At 44.6% G+C, this 21,774-nt stretch overlaps 1 protein-coding gene and 1 pseudogene across 3 annotated transcripts in view; one reads left to right on the top strand and one right to left on the bottom strand.

Annotated features, from left to right (window-relative positions):
- Window positions 1-21,774, top strand: part of COG6 (component of oligomeric golgi complex 6) — a 164,720-nt gene that overhangs the window by 90,553 nt on the left and 52,393 nt on the right. The window lies entirely within an intron of this gene.
- LOC120234325 lies at window positions 20,063-20,195 on the bottom strand (annotated as a pseudogene).

Below are 21,774 nucleotides of genomic sequence, written 5' to 3'. Positions count from 1 at the left end.
TTATTTTGTATATTGACTAGTGACCTTGCTAAACTTACTAATTGATTCTAAGCTTTATTTGTAGATGCTTTTGTAAACTTTATAAATTCAATCACATAGTCTGTGATGAGTGACAGTTTTATTCCTTCTTGTTCTTCCTGGCTTTATGATACTGTGCAGTGTCCAGCCAGTACAACAGGTACAGTGCTGAATAGAAGTGGTGATAGTGATCACCTTTTCCAAAATGTGAGGAAGGAAAGAAAGCTTTTGCTAGGCTGATATTTTGTAGATACACTTTATCAAATTAAGAATGGCCCCTTCTGTCCCTGATTGGCTATGATTACTTTAAATCATAATGAGTATTGAATATCATCAAGTGTGGGGGTTTTTTTTGTTTGTTTTGGGGTTGGGTTTTTTTGGTAACTATATAGTCTTTATCCCCCTTTATTTGCTTAATGTGGAGAATTTCAAATGTCAAAACAACTTTGCATTCCTGGAATAAACCCAATGGTTATAAAGTTCAGTTTTTTATATACCTCTTGATTTGATTTATTTATATTTTCTTTATAGTTTTTCCTTTTATGTTCATGGCAGATTACCCTGTAATTTTCCTTTCTTTTAATCTTTGTCAGGTTTTAGTAATAAGATTATACTGACCTCATAAAACGGATTAGCACATAATCTCTTTTACTCTTATCTGGAATAGTTTGTGTAAGATTGTTGTTACTTCTTCCTGAAATAGTTGGAAGAATTCCAAGAGCAGCCAACCTATTAAGAGATATCTTTGTGGGAAGGTTTAAATTTCGGATTCAATATTTTAAATATATTTAAGACTATTCATATGGTTCATTTCATCTTGTGTCAGTTTTGATGAATTCTGTTTTTCAAGATATATGTCCATTTCATCTAAATTTGTCATAATGTTCTCCTTACTGTTCTTATTAGTAAGATCAGAAAGAGAGAGAGAGAAAATCCTGAACAGACTCTGTACCATGAGCAGAAGAGCCTGAGTGCAGTGTGGGGCTCTGTGTCACGGAATCATGAGCTCATGACCTTAGCCAAAATCAAGAGTAGGAGGCATAACCAATTAAGTCATCCAAGAATCCCCCCCCCTTACCATTTTTAATGTCTGTGGACATGGTATTAATAATTTATGTGGGTTTTTTTTTTTAATTTTGTTTTTTGTGTTTTTTAAAAACAATTTTTAATTTATTTATTTCTGAGAGAGAGAGAGCGTGAGCAGGGGAGGGTCAGAGACAGAGGGAGACACAGAATCCGAAACAGTCTCCAGGCTCTGAGCTGGCTGTCAGCATCAAGCCTGATGCGGGGCTCGAACCCACGAACTGTGAGATCATGACCTGAGCTGAAATCAGACGTTTAACCAACTGAGCCACCCAGGCACCTCAAGAATTTATGTTTTCTTTCTTGATTAGTCTTGCTAAGAGTTATGGTATAGTCTTGCTATGTTAGTCTTAACAAAGAGTCTGGTTTTGACACGATTGATTGTCTTTATTTTATGTTTCATTGATTTTTTGCTCATTTTTATTATTTCCTTCCCTCTGCTTTCTTGTTATTTTATTTGCTCTTCATTTTCTACCTTTTTGAAGTAGAAGCTGATACAGATGGTCCCTGACTTACTACAGTGCAATTTATAATTTTCTGACTTAACAGTGTTGCAAAAGCACTATGCATTCCGCTGGAACTGTATTTCAAATTTTGAATTTTGATCTTTTCCTGGGCTAGTGATATGCAGTAGGATCCTCTCTCGTGATACTGGACAGCAGCAGGAAGCTATAACTTCCAGTCAGCCTCGCAATCACAAGGATAAACCACTGATACACTTAACAAGCATTCTATACCCATACAACCATTCTGTTTTTTTACTTTCAGTGCAGTATTTAATAAATGAAATGGGATATTCAACACGTTCTAAAATAGGCTTTGTAGTAGATGATTTTGCCCACTGTACGTGTTCTGAGCACATTTAAGGTAGGCTAGCAAGGCTAAGTGGTTATGTTTAGCAGGTTAGGTGTATTAAAGGCACTTTCAACTTATTTCAAATTACAGAGGATTTAATGACTTTAATTGTAAGTCAAGGAAGATTGGTATCATCAGTTTTCCAACTTTTTTGTAATATATTCATTTAAATATCTGTATTGCCACATAAACATAGACTTAACTATATCCATGTTTTTATATATGTCACATTTTCATTATTTTTCACTTCGAAATGTTTTCTAATTTCTGTTGTGATGGACTTTTTTCTTTGACTCATGGACTATTTAAAAATGTATTGCCAAATATATGAAGATTTCCTAGTCATCTATTCATTTTTGATTTCGAGGTTAATTCCACTGTAGCCAGCCAATATTTTGTATATCAACCTTTATATATTTGTTCATAGTTGTTTTGTGGTCCAGCATACTATTTTTTTAAGTTTAATTATTTATTCTGAGAGGGAGAGAGAGAGAGCCCAGAAGAGGCAAAGAGAGAGGGAGAGAAAGAGAATCCCAAACAGGCTCTGCACCGTCAGTACAGAGCCCGATGCAAGGCTCAAGGTTACAAACCATGAGATCATAACCTGAGCTAGAGTCCAACACTTAACCAACTGAACCACCCGGGCGCCCCCAGCATACTCTTTTAAAAGTGAATGATGTCTCCTTTATATTTGGAAATGGTGTGTTCCGTAGTTATTGGGTGCAGTGTTATATACATGTTGAGGGGATAGATATTGTTAATCTTGTTCAAATCTTCTACTGGATTTAGATTTTTTATCTGCATGTTATATCAGCCGCTGAGAGATATTTGTTAAAAATGTTAACTAAGATTGTGTATCTGCTTATCTTTTCAGTTTTTTCAGTTTTTGCCTTACATGTTTTGAGGCTATTTCTAGACATTCCAATTTTATCTATTATGATTTTTTCCATTGAACCATTCGTTTCTTAGAAGTATGTTATTTGCATTTTTACTATTAAAAAAATTTTTTTTTTAATTTCTAGGAGAGAGAGAGAGAGAGAGACAGCGTGAGCAGGGGAGGGTCAGAGAGAGAGGGAGTCACAGACTGAAACAGGCTCCAGGCTCTGAGCTGGCGGTCAGCACAGAGCCCGACGCGGGGCTCGAACCCACGAACCGCGAGATCATGACCTAAGCGAAAGTCGGACGCTTAACCGACTAAGCCACCCAGGCGCCCCTTTTACTATTAAAATTTTTAACAAAGGAGTAAGACAATAAAATTTGTTTCATGAAAAGAACGATTGACGATGACAACAGATTTCCTTCTGCCGTGCCCCTGTTATGTCCCTCTCTCTGTGTCCTACTTCACAGTTACATAAATAAACTGTAGACTTATCAGTGAAGCCAGTCATTGATATATGACCTACTGGCAGCACCAGTCACTTTGGTCCCGTGGTAAATTCAGCTAAATTCTCAGAGCATATAGAGTTACCATTCATATTATTCACTTCTATTCTTCTCTCAAACCCTCAAGTGGGTGACTTGGATTCTTTTCGCTCTGGCTTTCGAATACCAGAATCTGACTTGAATCTCTAAGAGATCAATCTGATAGGATAATCTGATTTCATTAACCAAAATGACCTTATTCCAAAATGAGTTACGGCGCAGAATCGCGTTAACAAGTGTAAGCAAGAATGTCAGCTTCCAATGTTTAGAGATGGTATAATGTGAATCCTTTTGATCCTGAATGTAGCAATATTCTTTGTAGATGGTTTCTTGGATGAAACGAGGCCATTTTCTGGCTTGGTGGACGTTCTGAGGTTTATACAAACTATCTGTAATCTGAGCCATAAACTTAATGTGAAACTCAGTTTGGTGTATATCTAATAGCGTTTGAGACTTTTTCATAGAAGTCTGGTGGTGGGCAAAGGAATTATTGGAATAAAAATATCACAGCTTCTGTGCTGTGTGCAGATACTTACTGTGTGTGATGAAGGAATTACTCTCTAACCATGCACATATTCTGAGCAATTAGGCCACGTGCCAAAACCATTAAGGCTCAAATGCCAAGTGCCTGTAGGGAGGGTTCTGTTACAGGATTTAGCAACCAACCCCTGGCTCAGTTACCAGAGGGTGGCACTCCAAGCTTCCGGATAGCAGTGCCAGCCTGGCTGAGACTCCGCGGCTGCCTTGCGGCCACCGCTGGCTTCCAGGTACTCTCCCCAGTGGTGCCCCTGTGCCCACCCTTCTTGCCCATCTGCCCTCCATCTGCCTGCCACTTGAGCGGCGGCTGCACAGCTGGGGGCACCTTACAAGCTGAGTCATGACACCCAGATGGCAGGCACATTGCATTCACCTTTCCTGGGCCTCCATGGCTCTTTCTCCAGTTTGGCAGCTTAAAGGGAAAGGGTTGCCAATTCTTGTTTCGTAACATTTCAGGGGCTCCATTCTGAGGCTTCCTGGCACTCAAGGAGACGGGGCCTGGGGGTGAGATAGGGAGATCCATTCAGGGCTTATGGACATCCAGGGACCCCTGGCCTGCACCCAGAAAAGCCTGAGGGAACAAGAGTAGCCTGTGTAACTCCCAAAATTTCATCAAGATGGGCTGAAATCTGGTTCTGGCATTTCTCCGTCTCATCCTGTTCTATAGGCACCCCCCCCCTGCCCCCAAAACCCCAAAAAACAGAGCCGCGCAGTATCTTCACAATTTGACTTTTATCCAGAACTGAGGCTCTTTATTTGTTAGAGCTGAGCGTTTGGTCCAAGATTTTCTAATTCTCTCTGTGGGAACTTGAATCAGCACCCCTCCCCAATCCCCCGTAGAAGCAGATGGGGAGCTTGGCGAGCGTTAGAAGTCCAGGACTTGGCAGGTTGGGAGTTCTGTTTGCCAGGCTGAATTGCTTGTAATTAAAACGCTCATCCTCCTCCTTTTTGCACTTCTGAACTTATCTGACAAATCAAGAGAGTATTTAATCATGCATGGAAACAGATCAGTTCATATAAGTGGAAATCTGCATTTGAAGTCAGCGATGTAGCAGCGGAGGTGAGTCAGGCGGGCTGGTTAGGATGACGGCGCCCAGTCAGTGTTCTGTGTCCAGGTTGGGGCCGGGTGTCCCCCCCTCCCCCCCCCCTTCTCCCGCCGTTTCCTGTGTTTCCTCGCCTCAGCTGTGGCCATAGTCACCACCCCTGGACGTGGGATTCTGAAGCAGGTTTTGGGTTTTGTTAGTGACACTTGCTGACACCAGATTGTTAATGTTTATCTGCTTTCTAATACTGAAAAGAAAATAACTCATTAGCCTTGACATTTTAATGTGTGAGTGTTCTGAGACAAAGCTTAACTTTGCTCCTTCCAGGCTGAGTTGTGTTCGTTGCCAGATTGAGGGTGTGTTAGAAACTCGAGAACAACGTGAGGCATGACCATTCGGGGCTCTCGGGGTAACGAGAGCTCGGAGTTCTTTTTGGAAAAAAACTGTTTGAAAAAATAATCCGAAGGAGGTGAATAGCTGGATCTGTCTCCATGTAGGAACTCTCCCATGGGCCGTTGGGGATTGGGGCGTTAGGAACGGAGGTGGCAGTAGCTGGCGGCATCGGCGCGCCACCCGTGAGGACAGAAGGGCATCCTCCCCGTGCGTGTTACCGGCGCGAGCCTTGGCAGCAGTCTCTGGCCCAGGCCCGCTGCTGGGCGCTCTTGCAGGGGGAGGGGGGTGGGGGAGGAATGTCACCTGTGCGGGCTCCCTCACAGGTTGGCAAGGACTCGCTGCAGCTCTTCTCGGGCGCCCAGGTGTACCTGTCACAGAGGCAGACAGCTGCGATCCCAGCTCTCGGGGTTCTGGCGCCAGGGGAAGTGACGATGGCCAACCCTCCCCGCTGCTCGCTGGGGCAGCCAGGCCAGGAGGGACTCTGGAGGCGGGGGAGGGACAGAGCAGGTCTCCTCTACCCCAGCCTCCAGCTCTCTCTTGCAAACCGGAGGCTGCCCGGCAGGGAATAGGACCTGGCTACCATTGGCCGGGCCCGACCCTGAGCCACCATCGCTGTGCGAGAGCAGCCACCAGGGACGGGGGTCCCAAGCCGTTCAGCAGGCCCCGCTGGACACAGGGTCTCCTCCCGTCGAGGTGGCTCAGCCAGGCACTCCCATTGCTCCCGTTCACGTTCATTTATGCAATTCTGTATTTTGTTTTCTCGCAGTTCACCACACGTGTCTCTGTCTCTTTCACACTCACACACAATGAGATTTAGTAACCCATTTTAATGAGGCAATTATATTTTAACTCTATTATGTGCAATTATCCACTCACATAAATTGCCCCAGCTGGAGCGCCTGGTTCCGTGTCTCCCTGGCTGGCACTCAGTTGCCGGCCCCCGGGGGCAGCTGGGCCTCCCGCTCGGGGACGTTGCCTCTTGGGCTGCTCCGCTGCTCTCCACAGGTGGCTTACTGCTGCCAAGGGGCAGGGGCATTTGCGATTTCTGGCCCACCCGGCGGAGCTCTCGATTGCCGTGTGGGTGGCCTAGAACTCTGTCATCTGCTCCGCTGTGCTGCTGGGGTTGTTTGTCCAGACCCAGAGCCCTAGGTGGCCTTCTGGCGTGGAGGGGCCAGAGAAACGGCCTCGGAAAATCGGAGCCATGCAACTTGGCCTGATGTTTTTCCTTTGTAGTCATGTTGGCTCTAGGTGCCTCGGGGTGGGGATGACCGGCCGAGGCCTCTGTGCGCCCACCCTACCCATGGGAACATTAAACCAGGTTTGAACGGTGAGATATGTACTGTGTGCAAAGTATTGGTCTAATGTTCGTGGTAGTGCAAAGCTCAACAAAGCAGCCACCCAAGGATGTGTCACCCAGCCAACTGGAATGTACCCAATATGTTTGCATCTACCGTGGGTATTCATTTCACCCTTGCCCTCCAAGGGCACCATTTGCTTAAATTTTGTCCTGAACTGTCGCTTTTTTTTTTTTTTAAGTTCTATCATGTACACATGTATCCCTGTCCATCGTGTTACTTTTACCTGCTTTGAGTTTTATTGAAGTGGTGTCATTCCATAGGTAGCCGTCTGTACCTTCCTCCTCCACATAGTGTCGTGTGAAAGATGCACCTCTGCAGCTATGCAGAGTTGTGGCTCATCCATATCCCTGCTCTGTGCTATCTTGTGACACTTTATACCCAGCCCCCCGTCAGATGAGCCTTTGGGTTTGCTAGATTGTTTGTTCTTTTGTTTTGCCTTAGGAACAAGGCTTCCATGATATTCCTGGCTACCCAAACTAGTACAAATATGTGGAAATTTCCCTACCTTGGAGTGCAGTTTCTGGATTGTAGAGTATAAGAATGTTCAATATTTTAAGAGAAGGCCAAACTGTTTCCCAAAGTGTTGGAACCAGCGCATGGTCCCCTCCTGCCAGACGGTGTCTTTTGCAATTCCTCAAACTTGTCCTGCAGTGTCCTGCGTCCAGTCCACTGTGACATGATGGTCAAGGGCATCATTCGGATCTGTGGGGACTTGGACAGACTAGTTGCTCTCTCTAAGTCTCAGTCTTCCCATCTGTGAAGTTGGAGGAAATATTTGAGCATGGTACCTTAACATCTAGCGGGGCACGTCAGCAAGCTTCCTTGCCTTAGGAACATGCAGATCTCCCGGCAGCTCGGTGCCTTTACGTTGCCAAGTGCAGCTAAACCAAAATTCCTTGTGCTGTTGTCTACGATGTCCACCCCTTGGTACTTTTCGCAATTTAAATCCGTCCTGCAAAGAAAATGAGAGATCAGTAAGATCCCAGAAGGTATGAACATTTTCTGGTTTGCATCACAGGTGGTAATTTGGTAATTTATCTATTTAATGCCCACCGCCATTGCTGTTATCTTCTACGTATTACTTGCATTTTCTCTTTGGGCTGTCGGTGGAATACCACTGCCCTCAGAGTCCCAGAAGGCAACAAGAGCCACCCTCTCGCTGACAGAGCCGTGCTCAGAGCAGCCAACAGTGATGCTAAGAGAGCTGTAACATTAGTATAGAGCTTTTACAAAGCATTATTCCTGCACGGCCCGTCATTTATCTCTCCGCTGAGGTCCTCAGAGTGCAATGTTATTTCTATCCCTGCTTTTACAGATAAAGAAACCAAAACTTAGAGATAATTAAGTGACTTGTCTTACGTAAGTGACAGAGGCTGGACGGAAGCCCGCATCTTCTGTCACTGGACCCAATGCTCTTTGTGCCATCGCCTCCCCAGCCTGACTGTATTATGTCCCATTGTGTGTGTTTATTCATTTTTTTCCTATGTTATTTAGTAATCCACTTGATTATATTAAAAATAAAAAGAAACCCATGTGTGTTTCCAGGGGTGGCTGTAGCCATTAGTCAGACGACCGAACAAAGCTCGCTGTCAAATTTGCTTTCAGAGGAACAGTTTGAGAATTAATTGTAAAAGACTTATTCATAATGAAAAAGGCTTAGGCTCACAGGCTTTCATTTCTCCCAATCAAGTTTTAATTACTGAAAAGTTTGGTAACAACTGAAGCGTGTAGTTACTGCACTCTTTGTTCCTCATTATCTTCTCTTGTTTCTGCAAGACCTCACTTGATAATATTAATCGTCTTTTTCGTGCTCATTTTCACTACGAAAAAGTTCTGCCTTCTCTGGAGCTCAAGCATGAACTGCTCCTCATGTGGTAGGTAGAAGCGGGCGCAGCCGCCACCCACTCCGGGGAGCACGGGGAAAGTACCACCACCAGTTGGGGTTGTTCTCTACAAGGCCGAGGGACGGGGACCACCCCGATTGCTAACAGCTCAGGGCCTGTCCCCAGAATATCACTCAGCAGCTAACAGAGACAACAGTCTCTCTGGCTTATTTCCCGCAGATTCTGAAGGGCACTTGCCCTGCTCAGGTCACACTGTGAGACCGATTTCGGGCACTTCTTTGTGCATTGTCTTGGTGTCTGACATGACCGGCCAGGGGTATTTGATCCAGAGGTGCCAAGATGGAGCTACGGGATGGAGTGAACCTCAGCCTCTCCTCAGGTTCCCCCAGCAGACCCTCCCCTGCTGCTCGGTCCTGTTGGGTGGCCATCACAGCCAGCTGGGGCAGAATGGGACCGGACCCTGGAGCCCAGTGTTGAGGAGGTGCGGGAAGACAGGCATCATCTAACCCTTATTTGGACTGCTTCTTTGGGGGCGTGATTTAACCCCACCGGCCCTTTCTTTCCTACAAACATGACTCCTGCCCTAGGGAGCGTCTAGTCTCTATTTCCTCAGCTCTCTGTGGCTTGATGGCTGGAGCTGGGCTTTACTTTGTGTTCTTTGCAGGGACGTCAGCCCCTGAATATTATTAGCTGGAATGACTTGGTCATTGAAAGTCGCAGGAGTTCTTGATAAACGCCTGCCATGGACTTTCTACAGTTACTCCCTGCTGCTGAGTGTCACGTCATTTGTCATCCATGTCTTGGCTCAGAGACTCTTCTTAGACTCCCCTTCCTAGCCCCAAAGCTCAAATCTTGATCTCTTACGGGTGGCTGAAGTAAACAAGTACTTGACTTAACATATCGTCTCTTTAGAAAACAGAAAAAGCATCCTTCGTCCAATCACCTCGCGCTCTTGTCCTTGTTAAGGAGCTGAGGCGTTTTCCAAAACATGCAAACACTCTAGCTACAGGCTCTGGTCTGAACAGTGACTGCCCTCCCGCCACCGGCCCAGGCACTGCCTCCTCCTGTACGCCTGCCACTTTGGATCGCCAGGTTGGGGCCAGGCACTTTGCATATTTTATGTCTCACCCTCACATCAACCCCACAACGCAGACGTTGGGATCACTGTTTTCCAGATGAGAATCAGGAAGGTCTGAGAGGTTGAGGGACTTTTTCCGGTGGCAGAACAAGGATCCAACACAGGTCTGTTTCCGCCCCCGCCCCCCCTCCCCCCACTCCCCTTCCCTCTCCAGCCTCCCTCCATCCTAATGCCAGCAAGGGAAGAGAACAAATCTGTTTCAGTGGCAGCCAGAGAAGGAAGACTGGTCTTCCGAGGGTGCCTCTCATTTGGGGTATTTCCCTACACTTGTTTCTTGGGAAGAGGCTTCAGCCTGGATTGAGGCAGCAGTGAGCATTTTCCAAATGGACTTCCCAGGCTGTTTGAATGGAGAGATGTGATCTGGATTTCCCTATGAGTGGGAGCCCTGAGCACTGGAGATTGACAGACAAGAGGAAGAGACTATAGTTTTCTGCTAACGACTAAAGAGGCCAAGACATCATGATTTTCAACAATTAGAAGCTAATTATCTCTGTCCATCCCTGCTTTGATTAGAATAGAAGGAAAACAAAACAAAACAAAAACTTTGCACTGAAGGTTGTCTGATTATAGATTGGCAGTGCCCAGTCACTAAAAGAATAGGCCACTATCCCTCATCAGGTCTCCAGGGAATAGTCATTGGCATCTAGACACTCGGCACTAGCCTGACTCCAATCAGGTCTCTTTTAAGGCTGGTCGTTTGGTGGAAATAGGCTAATTCTTTCCTGTGACTTAAGTCCCATCCACCTAATAGTCAGCTGCTTCTTACTGAAAGACAAACACGTTCTTTAGAATAAGAAATGCTGTGTCAGCCTGTGTGAACTTGTCATACTGCCCTCAAATTAGTCCTGAGGGAAATGGACATTATTTATCTGTTGACATTTTTGTTTGCTCCATGATATACCTATGGGCTACAGTGAACCAAAAAATCAGCCACACAAGGGAACACGACAGTTGTAAGAAGTTTGAGTAGGGCCGTGTAAAATGGCGGCAGAAGCCCACGTGTGTGAAGCAGCACAGTTGAGTGCGCGAGTTCCAGAACGGTCTCCCGTTTCATGGAGCAGGATTTCCTAACTTCAGGAAAGGCCCGTCCCGCTGTTTCCCTGGCAATCTGAGGAGGGCTGTAGGCCCTGAATTTATACCTACCAAAGGACATCTCAGTTGTGACTTTCAGAATCTTCCATATTATCTGTTCTTCCCCAACCTTCATATAATTTTAAAACTTTATAAATGTGATGTACGTTTGGAAGGCTTCTTTTTGCTAATAGAAAAGTCATTTTCTTTTTCCTTTTTTTAAATAAACTGTTCGGCCAATTGTTTTCTGGTGTTTAGAACAGAATGTAAGATACTCATTAAATATGGTTTTGAAAAAGTCTGAGAACGGTATTTAGTGTTTGGCACCACTTACATTATGCTTGGTTGCTCTCCTATTTGATGGATGGTTGGGGATAAGCATGAAATAAGCATTCACTGGATGTTAGCAGTTCTTATCTTTATTATGGTTATATTGCTGAAATTTAGATTGGAGAAAAAGCAAAAAAAAATGCACACAACTCCGTTGTCTCTACCCACTTAATCCTTGGAATCATGGGAAAAGGTCTAGATGAAAAATGAGGACATGTAGGTTCTAGCCTAGGCTTTGACTCCCACTAGCTTTTTGACCCTGGGATACATCTAGGAGCTTGGCTCGCTCCTCACTAAAATGAGAGGGTCCTACCAGAGACTCCCTGCCCCCACTCCCCAGATCTTGCTCAAGTGGCTCAAAAAACCCTGATTACTTATTTATTTTTTTAATGAAGTATTACATTTTAATACACCAAAACAAAATAAAGCATCCAGATGCCAGCTCAAGTGAAAGCTGGAAATAATCTAAAATCATCTTTGCAGAGATACTTCGGAAAGATGTTGTTTAGGCAAAATTCGAATCAACAGAGTCAGAAAAATATGACTACATTTTAAAAAACTAAAGAAAACAACTGAAGAGAATAGTAGGATCAGCTCTTTTTATTCTGGTGTCTGGCTTTGTTTCTAGGAAGTATTACATGAAAAAAAAAAGCAGAGGAAGAAGGACGAGGAAGCAGTGAGGGAGCGAGAGCAATAAAGTGCAACTTGCGTGTCCCGTGGTGGTTATTTTAAGAAAATGTATTCATGGGGCGCCTGGGTGGCTTAGTCGGTTAAGCGTCTGACTTTCGCTTAGGTCATGATCTCGCGGTTCGTGGGTTCGAGCCCCGCGTCGGGCTCTGTGCTGACTGCCAGCTCAGAGCCTGGAGTCTGTTTCAGTCTGTGACTNCCAAGCCAACTAATACAACACCAAAAGGGTTTTTGCTGGGATCCTCACAAAGAAAACCACTGGCTACACAACTTACAGCAGACAAATCTGCAAACAACATGGATAGGGAGAATTTTTTTTTTTTTTTAATACATGGGGGCGCCTGGGTGGCTTAGTTGGTTAAGCGTCCGACTTTCACTTAGGTCATGATCTCATGGTTCGTGGGTTCGAGCCCTGCGTCGGGCTCTGTGTTGACAGCCAGCTCAGAGCCTGGAGCCTGTTTCAGTCTGTGACTCCCTCTCTCTCTGACCCTCCCCTGCTCACACTGTCTCTCTCTCTCTCTCCTAGAAATAAATAAAAACATTAAAAAAATTAAATAAAAAAAAAAGAAAATGTATTCTGACCAATTTTATTCAAAGGCTACATCAACAAACACCCAACAGCAATTTGCCCTAAGATCTTTTTCTCCCCCAATATAGACCTAATAGAAATAATCAGTCTGTGTCAAAAAATGTTTCCAGTAAAATGGCCGTCTCTAGGTTATTGTTAAACATTAGCCACTGTGGGCTTGCACAGTCCCCTTGCTGGGTAATGTTAGCTAAGTAAATATTAAGACTGCACACCTTTCCGTCGGAAAAATGAAGGTGAACAAATGGGAAAAGATGTAAGGAATGTTTTGCAGCCTTATTATAAATACTTTATGAATGAATCAGAGAAATTAAGGATGAAAAAGCCCACTAACTCAGCTGGTTCCCTGATGTCTGCTGACACGTCTTTTGAAGTGGTGTGTCTGGTCTAGTTTGTAATGACTCAGGTTGTAGGGAATTTACCACTTCCCTCAAAGCCACTTTCCTGGTGGAGACTATCTGGCTGGCTAGGAAAGTTTGTCAAATTCCCCCTGCTTTGTTTAATCTTCTCACTGATTTCATATTTAGCTTATTTCATTGTTTCCCTCTAGCGTCTTTAGTCTTCATTGTTTTCTATGTGTGTCTTACGTTTCTTTCTTTTCATTCAGCCTTCCTCTCTTTAGTTGTTACCTGGAAGAGAGCAAATCCCTTTTCTCCTCCCCGCCCCCTCCGCACCCCCACCCCCCCACCGTGGATACGTGAGAACCTTTGGTTTCATTCAGCAAATTAACAATAACTGCAACAACAACCTGAATCGATCACTTAACTATGATCAGGTGATGTGCTCAACATTTTATGTACATTATCTTGTTTATTAAGTACCTACTATTTGTCAGATACAAGGAATGCAAAGTTAAATGTAATCCTGAGGTTGTTGTCGAAGAGCTCAGACCGTACTGGAGGAGACAAGCATTCAGACAATGGTGTCACGGCATCTCAGGACACGGGGCTGTCTTCAGGGTACTGCAGCAGCCCGGAGGGTGAGCGGTCACTTGAGTGGTGAAGGGGCAGCGGCAAAGGCAGAGGTGGAATGGGACAATGATATTCCAGGAGAGACAAACTCAAGGCTGAATCTTCAGAGTTAGAGAGGGCGTGTGGAGCTGGAGAGGAGGGTCGCTCAAGAAATTTACATAGAGTTCGATGTTACTAAACCACGAAGATTGTTGAGAGAAAAGCTAGGCCAGGCTCAGGTTGTGGAAAGTTCTGGTATTACCTGGTGGGAAACCTGGACTTTGCTCTGGGTTTTAAGCAGAGGAGTGAGTGACATGGCTGCTACGTGGAAAAGACACAGGAAGCAGAGAGACTGTGGTTGTGGCATCTGTCCTGGGGAGAGACGATGAGTGTCGGGATCCCAGGGTCAAGTTAGCTCTTCCCGGTTGGAACGTCATTAAGGCCACGTGTCTCCCTTGACTCTAAGAAACTGAGAAGTTATTTACCAAGTGCCTTCTGGATGTCTGAGTGGATCTTCTGAGTACCTCGATCCTGAAAAATGGGCAGTAGGGAACTACATGTTTGCTGCAGATGGTGGAGTTATGTCAAATGATGGTTATTTATGGGCAGCTGTTTAACAGTTTCTGTGGAGAGTGTTGGCAGAGAGATAAAAACTACCACACTTCCTAAGCCTCCCCTCTGTACAAAGCCCAGGGCTGTGGGTGCTAGGATTTACTCTATCAGCAAGGTGGCAGCAGAGAGTCAACCTTCAGACACCGAAGCAGCCCTGACCAACACATTAGAAGTGGAAATCACCACATGCAGAAGTGATCCTAGCTAAGAGATGAATTGTTTATATTTTCCTCCCAGCCTAAAAGTAATAGATGATAAAAATAAGGCTAATACTTGAGGTCCATAGATTTGATACATATCTAATATGGTTAAGGTGATTATGGTATATCTATAGGATAGAAATGACATGAGAATAAGCTGTGATCTGATTAATTATATTGTGACAGAAGTATAGTGCTAACAGAAAGATAGTGTCTGCCTGGAGTCTAGAAAAAGCAGGATGGGACCAAAGCCCTCAACAACCTCTATTCAGTATTCATGGAAAGGAATGACTAAGTAGCTAGTGTGTGCATTGCCATTATTGAATTTCTAAATGGTTAGAAACACATTAGAATTTCTTACAGTTTGGAAGAAATAATCTTCCAAATTATTGAACTATTTTTTTTAAGTTTATTTATTTTTGAGGGGTGGGGAGAGAGAAAGGGAGACAGAGGATCTGAGGCGAGCTCTGTGCTGACAGCAGAGAGCCCGATGTGGGGCTCAAATTCATGAACTGAGATCATGACCTGAGCCAAAGTCGGACGCTTAGTCAACTGAGGCACCCAGGCGCCCCTTGAATATTTTTGTCAGAATCTAAGCTCATCAAACAATCTCCTTTGTGTCGACAGAGGCAGAATGGTATAGTGGTAAACTGTGGGCTCTGTTTTCAGACCCTCTGCGTTGGTATCTTGGCACTGACTCTTAGATATTATTGTGTGTATTAGTTACCTATCAAGACATAGTAAATTACCCCAAACCGACTAGCTTAAAACAATAAACCTTTATATCACAGTTTCTGCAGTTCAGAGATTTAGAAGCGGCTTAACTGGACATTTCTGGCTCAGGGTCTATCATGGGTTGCTGTCATCAGAAGGTTTGACTGGGGTAGGAAAACCTACTTCCAGAGCGCCTCGTGTCCACGGGGGACACCCTGGTGCTGATTATTGGTCCTTCCTGTGGGCCGCTCTACAGGCTGCTTAGTAGACCTCAAGATATGATAACACCTTCCAGAGAGAGCAATCCAAGGGAGAACCAGCAAGAAGGGACAACGTCTTTTATCCTAGTGCGACAAGCACTGCCATCACTTCCAGCACGTTCCATTCACTAGAACTGGGTCCTAAGTCTGATTCAAACCAAAGGAAGAGGAGATTGACACTCCACTTCTTGAAGAGAAGAGTTCCAAAGAATTTTCACACAATTGTATACCATCGCAATATGTAACTGTGGGCAACATACCGAAAATCTCTCTGCTCCAGTTTCTTCATCAGTAAAAGAGGAAGAATTTTAGTATCAGCCATATAGAGTTCTTGTAAGAATAAAATGAATTAATGTGGACTTTAAAACAGTACAGGATATATAATAAGTGCTTGATGAGTATTAGAAGTTGTTATATTAAAAGTTAATATGGCCACCAGTTCTTTTCCAGACTTCTTTGGCCTGTGATGGAGCTAATCTGGAGGCAAGAACAATATATGCTGGCATCAGCCATGGGTTCCCCTTAGGCCAATCATTCCTGTATGCAACAGAGGTATCTCCATACCCTCTTGTTGGGCTTTGATGAACCTAGATACTGTTCTTGCCTAGGCCCGGGATCTAAGACAGGCAGCAGATTTTCTTCATCGCTATAAAGCCTCCTTATTCTTTTCTCACCAGATGAAGTGGTCTGGAAAGGTGCCAGCCAGACTATGTGACTTCTCAGGCTCAGCAGTATGGAGATGAAGAAGATCAAACGGCACCCGGGGGTCCTGCGGGACTCAGAGGTACCAGTCTCAGCTGAGCCATCAGGAGCCATCCAAGAACCTTGAATAGATCCTTTCAGATTCTTAGGGTAGCTTCACTGAGAGAGGGCCTATCCAGGGCTCTGTCCTGAAGTCACCTCAGAACGCTGTGTCTCTAAATCATAGGAAAGGGAGCCAGAGATGAGTATCACTTGAAAATTACCCACCTCAGTTCCACCTCTAAGAATTGAACTATCAGGAACAAATATTGTAGGAATGTTCAAGAATCCAGCTACCAAATAGTCCTCAGAGATATTATCCTAGATTAAACTGAATTAATAAATATTTATTAGGTACCTTCTATGAGCAAGTTCACAGTATTCCCTAAATTGGAAGAAATTTTCTGCCGGCCAAGGAATGAATAGAATTTTAACCCCTGTAGGATCTTAGAGATATCTACCTGCTGCAGTGAAAATTCACAGTGATATTCCAAAAAAAAAAAAAAAAAAAAAAAGTGTCAGGATGTTGAATAAGGAGAGTTTTGAACTCTTTACTTAGAAATGCAGTGAGTTCAAACTAAACCAAAATCGTTCCTCACTCTTCATGGTTTCAGCTCTCAAACCGGAAAGATTGCCTTCAAAAAGAGAAAAGAAATTTGATAGGCTGTCCAGATACCCCATGACCTGATATCTAGCCAAATGAAAGTTAAAAGTTCAGAACTTTGCTCTTGAATATGTAAAGCAGCATAATGCCTAATTCCTTGGAAGTCAAGACCACTGAGAAGCATAAAAGTCACCCTCTAGCCCGTACACCGGGCCAACCGACCCTTCCCTGAAAGAAATGCCCCTTCTCCTCAAAGGTAGTATTGAGGGTGAAGTAACTTAGAGATTTTGATACAACGAATGAAAATTACTATTTCTGGTCAGATATCCTCATGGAAGAATTGAGAAAGGAGACCCCATTGTTTCTCAACGTATTACATTTTCAGCTCACTTAATAGAAGACTCAGCTTCAGGATCAATATTTGGATATTTTATATACACTCTCTTTTGTAGGGAGGTGTGAGGATATTCGGACATAGAATATTATGATCAAACTGCAGCACATAATCTTCAGACAAAATGTACCTTTTTAAAGCGGGTTACAAGCCATCTAATTTCCCCCCTCGGTTCTTCCTATGAGAGAATGCCACACAAGGAACGAGGCAGAGGACAAAGATGAGTCTTTTCCTCACACAAAAGTCTGCGCAAGGCAAGGCGGATGGCTCTCGGCACCGCGCACAGATGCATGGCTGCGAACCACATACCCTTCTTTTCTTCTTGGAAAATGGTCTCCAATTAGTCTGGGACACTAGATGAGCTGCTGCTAAGGAAAACGTTCATTACTTTCTGCAACAGTGAATGCCATTGAGTTATATCAGCGATTCTGAATTCTTTTTCCTCCAAAGGCCCCATTTGGCCTCTAAATCTCTTTCACAACCCCTCCTCCCCTCTCTTAAAAATGTTTCCTATTCACTGTGAGGCTCTCATCCAAGGAAAATAGATGGAGTGAAAGACCGGGATGCAGAGGGAAGCTTGTTTTAGCGATGAGAAGGGGAGGGGGAGGGTTGCTCCCCACATGACGCTCGGGATGCTTATCAGGGGGCCGGAGGGCTCCTTTGGCGAACTTCAAGTTAGATCCCAACACTCACCCCAGTCCACTGGAATGTGCGCATTCATCTGACGGGATAGAGAAGAAAGGTTTTAAAAAAAATAAATTTTTTGCCTAAAAATATGAAATGACTGTGCAGAAGAAAAAAAGTGAAAGCTAATGAGAAGGACTTTTTTTTTTTTTTTTTTTTTTTTTGGTAGGATGAGAAACTAAATGGCTGGACTAGAATGATTTCATATTTCAGATGTGATAACTGAATAACCTTCTTATTTGGACTCACAGCTTCACACAATGCAGGCTTTCATCACATGAAGAGCCACAGTAGAGAGTCTGGGGCCATTTTCTCTCTTTATTCATTTTCTAAGCCCCACCCCTCCCCCCAGCTCCATTCCCCCATTTCCTCTGTCTGGGTTTGAATAGCTGAAGTGTGCCCACAATATGCACTAGACACATTGTTACCTCCCTTTTACCAAAAGCACCTGGCAGGGTCACCAGCCTCCCAAGTCCCCCCCGGGGAGTCTGGCTTAACTCTTTGAGTGACAAATGTCCAAATATGTTTTCCCAATGATTTTAACAAATATTAGAAATAGTCTAACAAACTATTTTAACATATGCTTTAAAAGCTGGAAAGAAAATGAAGGCTGTTATATTTTGTTAAGTTTCATTATTTCCCTTCTATTCTTCTTTTCATCTTGTCTCCTTTTCCCTTGGGTTCTTAACATTAAAATGTGAATTGGTTCTTCCCTATGTGCATCAGTAGGAGACTGGATTGTTAACTGCTTTTAAAATGGAGCCTGGAGATATTTTACAGACTTTGTGATCACAAAACAAGCACCCGCACATATACGGTAAAAGAAAAACCAGTTCCTACTATATATCAAAGCATAAGGATCGTCAAAATGCTTTGTATTTCTAGAAACCTCGTTCTTCTCCAGAGCCCAGAGTACTGTCAGAGTCGAAGTGTTCAGATTTCTACTTCCAGCCAACATGGAGTAAAGGGACTGGATGTACAACATTGTTATCCTATCAGAAACAACGACAACAGTGTATAAAATAATAGGTTCAAGACACTAGATGACAGGCAGCTTGGAATAACCTAAATCAGATGCAGATTTTTGTTGTTGTTAGAAGGTGTACCGAGGACCATAGGCAAAGGGGTATGATTTCTTACTCGGTGTGGGTGTACAACGTTAGACGTGCTGATTGTGGTAACTGGCGGGCACCTCTACTCTTATCTGGGTCCCTGAGTACTGTGGGCCAAGATTCTGCAGGGAATACACGACAGTTGAGTTTGGGGGAGGACAGTTTGCAAACTCTGCTTCATTTTCATCTGAGTTTTATAAAGGAAATGTAGCTTCACGAAAATGAGGGCTAGACCCATCCTTGAACAGGAACGTGAGCTGGTCTTGTCCGGAGCCCTGTGGGAGACAGGAGCCAGAGAAAGAGAGCTGCTGCCTTCTCCCCATCACAGCAGGGCTGGCAATGGCCTTTTTAGGGGCAGCACCGGGACCGTGATGCATAGGGAACGATAGTCTGTCTGCAGCCTATGGCTTCCGTCCTCCCTTAGATGTACTGATGGATAGGTCGGAGACTAAGCTTTTAAATCCTGGTTTAAAAAATAAGTGCAGTTGTGAATGAGCTCCTGGGGGCTGCTAATGTCCCATTTTTTAACCTAGATGATGATTACCAATATCTTTACCTTGAGACAGTTCATCAGGCTCTGCGTTGAGCTTTGCGAACTTCTCTCTATGTATATTATAGTTCAATAAAAGGTTGTAAAAGTAAGTATAGTGGTCCACATCCATTATGTCTTTTAATTGTCCCTGTTTTGATCCAATAACTATTTTATTACAGAAGAATGTGTAGTTAAAGCCTGAGTGCTAATGATACCTGATATTTTTAGTGGTAATCCTAGAGGCCTTGCATGTTTTCAAATAACTTTAAGAAAGAATTCAGTCTCCTCTTTCCTGCAGGTGGAGACAAAGCTGTATCGTTCAACTCTGTGCCCTTTGTTAGGAAACCTTTACTTCTCAAACAGAAATAAATGTTCTCATTGACAACAGCATGGTGGCCATTGGCTGGTCAGATGGTATCATTTAGAAATTTACCGATGCGATGCTTGGCAACATATGAAAGCCTGGCTTTTACAATCACTGCATGACTAATGTTTGTTTGTTTGTTTGAGCTTTCCTTTTTCGGTTCTTAATGCCGTAAGTGAACACAGTATCTTAGTTCAGAATTGTTTTACTGTCTTCTGAGTGTTGTGTAAGATTCTTGGAGTCGGGAACTATCTTTTTTGTTTCACAATGATGGCAATTGTCAGCGTAACTCAGTGATCGAGACTGAAAAGGACAGTATTTTCCAGGGCCTTCTGAGACCACACTCCCCAATTCAAGCCAATGCTAAATGATCACATATTCAATGTCATGAAATACAGTCCCCAATTTGGCCACTGACTCCGCACAAGCTAATGACCCAGAATCTGGCTCAGTCTGGTCCCAGGACACCCGACCACCACTTACCCGTGGACCTGGTTGCCCCTCGAGCTGGGAGGAGCCAGACACTGTTGTGATTCAAATCTCATATACAAATTCAACTTCGGAGTTTACAGAGATGAGTTTTTCATTCCTATCTTTTTCAATTAGCAATAATCGCGCCTCGGATAAACCTCATTGGCTACGATACTGCCACTGCGCAAAGCTCATTCCTATCTTTTTGACCCTCTTTAGAGATCGAGGTACCCTCAGGCCACGTGAGGTAATTTTTTGTACCTAGAGGACGTGGAGGCTGGGCTGGATGTGGTCCCAAAGAGCATGCAGCCTGGGAGGCAGAAGCATGGCAGGCGGGGAAGCAAGGTGGTTGCAGTGTGGCTTGACTTAGGCCTGGTGCAACCTGGTCCACTCCAGGCAGGACATCTAACATTCAGAAGGGGCACGAAGGCTGCCCCTGGAAAAACTGCCATCATCTTCACAGCGAGCTGAGAGCCTATATTAGTAGAACTCACAAGAGATACTTGTGAGCATCAGCCTGATGCGGTCAGAGGACAGCCTGCCTGACTTTGCCTGCAAAGAGACTCACCTCCACGGGAGCATGTCTCCAGGGCAAGGGTACTTCTTAGCACAGCCATGAGACATATGTGCCCGGATCTGGAGGTCGGCGCTTGGACTCCTGGGGAGACTCCCGACAAGAGTTGGAGGAGACCACAGCCACCTGGAAGGGGAAGGTGGCCTCGGCACCAGGTCTAAACAGCCAGTATTTCCTGGACATGATCCTGTAGGAGAGGCTGTAAGTATTGGATACAAAGCAAGTCCATGATCTAGAACACAGCAGGCTGCTCACTGAGGCGAAGTTAGTCAAAACTGTAGATAATGAGGCTTTATGTGTCCTGTGAGAAAACGATTGTCCGTGTGCCTACAAAGAGATTTCTACCCGCTTTTTTTTCAGATCCACAGCTAAGGAAATCTGTCTGGATGAAGACAATGTTCTGAACCAAGGCCCAGGGACAGAGAGAGCAGTGAGGCTCCCCAGATAGATTCTCCGAGGGAAGAGAAAGGGACACGTCTACTGGGGCTCCTCCCCTGAGCTGGCTGTTGAAGATGTGAGAAGCCCCCAAAGCGTGAATGCTGGGGAGGTACCCCCAGGGGGCAGTCTGAGGGTCCAGGAAGTGCCTGAGAAAATGGGTTTGAGAGCGCCATGTTGGTTGTGTGCAGTTCTAGGTGTGAGCACCGTACTGGACAGAGTGCACTGAGCTTGACAAACCGCATGGGCTGCTGAGGCACTGGGAGCGGAGGCCTGCTCTCAGGTCCACGGCCTCGGTCAGGACCAACTGTGAAACACTTTGTCACGGCCACCGGAGGACCCCTTGGGACCATCTGGTGGCAGCGTGGTTGTTTTGTAGCAGTGCTGAAGGTGACCTTGGGTGTGCATCTGAGCCCCTGCTCCAGTCGTAAGGCTAGAAAGCTGGGATTGCCTTGGATTCTAGAAAACCCTTGGGAATTCTGGGCTATATCAGGTATATGGTAAGCAGGTGGGCACCCGGAGGCTGGGGCGGCAGGAAGTAAAGGGGTGGTTTTCCTGCTATAGAACCACGTGGGAAACGTAGTATCTGATTTTGCATCTCCCCTGAAGGTAAACGTTACCTTCCCAGAATTAAAATAGTACCTATCTCTATGGTCATTTCTAATTACTATTCAAGCGTTTCCTCATTTATGCAATGCATATTTTAAATTGTTAAAAGTGTCTAGTTCTACTCCTCCATTAGAAATAAAAAAGACCAGAGAA

The sequence above is a fragment of the Hyaena hyaena genome, unplaced genomic scaffold (assembly GCF_003009895.1).
Source record: "Hyaena hyaena isolate Hyena2069 unplaced genomic scaffold, ASM300989v1 scaffold_106, whole genome shotgun sequence".
NCBI classification, from domain to species: domain Eukaryota; kingdom Metazoa; phylum Chordata; class Mammalia; order Carnivora; family Hyaenidae; genus Hyaena; species Hyaena hyaena.
The sequence above is the reverse complement of the archived record's forward strand: the minus strand, read 5'-3'. Positions and strand labels throughout refer to the sequence as shown.